Consider the following 4,038-nt stretch of genomic DNA (forward strand, 5'->3'; position numbering starts at 1 on the left):
TTAAAAGCCTCCAAGGAAGGAGCGTGTTCCACTGCTGAACAGTTCTTCCCAATACTGAGGTGGATCTCTTTCCTTTGACCCTGGGGCCTGTTTTCTGGAGCAGCAGAAAATAATCTTGCTCCATCCTCAATATGACCCCCTTCCAAGATTTAAATAGGCCTCTAATATCACCTCACATATTGCTCTGCTGCTCCCATGAGCTTTGGTGTGTCAACAGATTACAAATCCTTCGCCATTTCGGTCGCCCTCCTCTGGACACACTCTGCCCCAAGGCACAGCAGCCATCTTGTTATTGTTGTTATTATTATTATACATTATATATCATTATATATACATTATTACCCCAGTAGGCCTCCCTCTTCCTGGCCCAAGGCACAACCTCATTATTATTATTATTATTATTATTATTATTATCCTTATTATTAATTTCAGGGTGTATCCTTTGACTGATTCCCTCCCTTTTCTTTAGGGTTTCCAAAGGAGAGCTTTCCAAGCAGAGAAAGGCCTCCTTTTGCCTCTCGGACGGTCCTCCGAGGAGCAGTCGAGAGCTCCCCTGCCTAGAGAGGCAGGAAGTGTCCGTGAGGCGGAAGGAGGAGAGAGACAGACAGAGCGCCCTGTGACGTCACTTCCTTCCGAGTTTCCTTGAGGGGGAAGAGGCAGCCTTTCGGAGAGGAGGAAGGTCAGGGGGGACCCCTAAACTGGCTTTCTGGGAAGGAAGGCAAGGCCTGACCCAAAGGCGAAGGGAATCCAGCAGCTATGACTCCAAGAGAAGGCGGGGGTGGGAGCAAGCCAGGCCCCCTTCTTTGCAAAGCCTCTCTCCTCTCGGGAGTCTCCCTATTTGGGAGGAGGATCAAAGGGCGGGGAAGACATTGGAGGGGCCCGGGGCTGCTTGGATGGGATGCCAGGAGGCAAAGGCAGCCATGCTCTTTAGAGGGAGGGAGGGAGGGAGTGTCTTCTGAACTCTAAACATCTTCACTTCCTCCTCCTTTCTTTGCCTGGCTTGGAAAAAACGGGTTGATTGATTGTTTTCTTTAGGTGTAAAGGCTGTGTTCCCGTGTTTCATTTCCAGCTTCCTTTCTTCAGCCCTCCACATCCATGCTCCCTTTCTCCATCAGTCACTCCAAAGTCAGGGCCCTCATGGGAGGAGGAAGTGTTTCTTGCTTTGCTCTCCTTGGGGGGGTCTCTCCCTTTCTGCCATCATCACCCTCCTTTCTTTTCCCCTGACCTCCTTCTCCTGCCTCCTGCCAGCTTCTCCTTTCCCTCCATTAACATTTCCTCCCCAGCTGAGCTTGCTTTTTATTTAACTTTTGAGGACCAAGAGAGGCTGAAGATGACCATTTCTCTCTCTGCCTCTCTCTCATCATTCCTGCAAACCTTAAATCTTTATTCCTGGCAGGACCTGGAAAGAGGATGCCTGTGTAAAAACGCTTGGGCTGGATAAATAACAGCCAACAAAGGAGAGATATGGTCGGAGCGGTGGGCGGTTTATTTTCTTTGCCTTTGGGTGAGCGTCCTGTGGCCCTCCAGGTGTTGATGAACCACAACTCCCACCAACCTCTTGGGCAGCATAACAAATAAATGAAGGGTGCTGGGAGTTGTAGTCTGCCAACACGTAGAGGTTTACAGGGTTCCCATGCTGGCCTGAGAGCTAAATATTATGCATGATCATGCTATCAAGGCAAGAGGATTAGCTCTGGTTTTTTCCCTAACAAAGGGAGGAATCCAACAGAAGAGCCTTCTGTTCTTATTCAGTGCTGTCAGATTGTCTTCCACTTTGGGCAACCCTATGAGTCAATGAGCTCCCAGAGATCCTGTTGTTAACAGGTTCAAACAGTTCTTGCAAGCTCTTGTAGTGTGTTCTTTCCTTTTCCTGCTGACTTCCTCTTTACTGGCCATCACTGTCTTTTCCAGTTAATTATGTCATCTCATGATGTGTCTAAGTATAACAGCCTCAATTTACTCATTTGTCTTTTAGGGAAAATTCAGGCTTGATTTACTTTCAGACCTATTTAGTTGTCTTTTTTGTGGTCCATGAAAGACAGCATAAATGTGTGCACATGTGATGCAGTTTCCTTTGTACCTTCTGCAGGTGACCAGAGGTCCAGAATAGGCCTGCCTGGTCTCTAAACAGAGAGAGAGTAGAGTCTCCAATGAATTCTTTCTCCATGGAAGAAACTTCAGGAATGATGCCTTTGGAACAGGTTAGCCTTCACTTCCTTCTCCTTTGCAATGGACCCATTGGGATGGTTTTGCAACAGAGGGTCCCATATGATTGATACCAAGGGACATGTCTAATTTAAAATAATGTAAGCTGCTCTGAGAGCCTTTTGACTGAAGAGCGGGGTACAAATATTATAAATAAATAAATAAAAGGATTCCCTCCCAGAGTGTTGTTAGTTCTCCCTACCGTGAACTGGATCTTTGATTTGTCATTCTGGGATATGAAAGGTGGCCAGTGTTAGGAAGGATTGAATTAGGGGAATTTAATTAGCTCAAATTTACGAGAGGCGTGTCCTAACAACGCACGCAGCAGGATCATGTCCCTATGTGTATACCAGAGGTCACCTAGTCCAACCCCAAGAAACAGAGACTCCAATGCCAATGAGTTGCAATTAAAATATAAACATTTATTAAAGCCACACAACCAAAAGGGATCACACACGCACACACACATTCAATGCTAAAGCAAGGGAGAGGAAGAGTTTGGGGGTAAAGGAGAAAGGATAGAGACACCGTTTAAATAATTACCTTAGGAGTCTTCTCCAAGCGACGGATGTGAGGGATGTTGGCAAGTGAACACGGCTGCGGGGAATGGAAAGCAAGAGGCGAACACGGTGGCTAGGAGCTAAGTTCCAGTGGGCTAGCTAACAAGAGGCCTGAAAGAGACAGTGGGCTTTGGCTTGCCCAAATGATTTCAGCAGGGCGCTGTGCTCAAGAGAGCTCCGGAGCAGTTGCTCAACAGAGTTAGAGGTTTGGAACTGTAGCTCACAAGGCCAAGGAAGAGTGGAATCTAGGTCTTATTTATACTGCGAAACATACCTGCAGGCTATCTATTAACTAAATCTAAAGTCAAACAATAGATACACAAAAGGGTCTGCCACTTCTTTGGGAGAAGACCACTAGGTAGATGGCTGGGTACTTAATGCCATCAATAGGTGAGGCAAATTTCTTTTGTCCTCATTCTCTCAGGTTGCCGGCGAAACTAGAATGGCAACTCCCAGAACTGGTTTTAAAGGTTTAAATCTACCTTTCTGCTTATAGCCATGTCTTGCAAGGCTTGTCTGGCTACGTGGTCAGCTCGCTTTTGGGATAATGGCGGCTGCGATGGGGTCAGTCAGGGGTCATTATTTTTGATCGCTTGGCACCCAAAATTTATATAAATCCAAACTCGGTAACACCAGGTACCTTCCTCTGTCCTGCAGTGGCTCAGTTGATCAGTTTTTCCAGCCGTCTTATCTTTCCTTTCTCCCCACCCAGCAAGTCAGGGCTAGGGTGATGGGACTGGGTTTCAGGTACTCCTCTGGTTTGTCCACAGTGCTTGCTCTATTCCTGTGCTAACATTAAATCCATGACTTTTTGTGGTAATTTAAGTTTCCTAAGGCTTCAGCCTTTAGTAAGGAAACAAAAATAATTAAATGTCAAAGATGTCAAAGCCAAGCCTGTTAGGGACTAGCTCTAAAATTAGCAGAGTAGCAGAAATGTGCTCTTAATAATAATAATAATAATGATAATAGGATTTATTTATATGCCACCCAAACACTGGGAATCCAGGCGGCTTACAACAGAGGGGATAATAGACAGTTCCCTGCCCTCAGGCTTACAATGTAAAAGACACAACACAAAAGCAGATGAAAAGGGAATGGGGGGGGGGGGGGGGAAGAGATCAGGCCCAGCCATTCTTCTCTTCCTCTGAGGCCTGGACCAAGGCAGATGGACTGGAGGGGGGCTCTTTTTCTTAATCAAGGCCGGGCCTGTCCTTTCATTCCTTCCCAGGCCAGAAGATGACAGTTGGAAGGAGGGAGGGGAGGGCTCTTTCTC

General features: G+C 46.6%; 1 pseudogene; it reads left to right on the plus strand.

Annotated features, from left to right (window-relative positions):
* The first annotated feature begins 620 nt into the window (after positions 1 to 620).
* LOC121922989 overlaps positions 621 to 4,038 on the plus strand; it is a 14,873-nt pseudogene continuing 11,455 nt past the window's right edge.

The sequence above is a fragment of the Sceloporus undulatus genome, chromosome 2, assembly GCF_019175285.1.
Source record: "Sceloporus undulatus isolate JIND9_A2432 ecotype Alabama chromosome 2, SceUnd_v1.1, whole genome shotgun sequence".
Lineage (NCBI taxonomy): Eukaryota > Metazoa > Chordata > Lepidosauria > Squamata > Phrynosomatidae > Sceloporus > Sceloporus undulatus.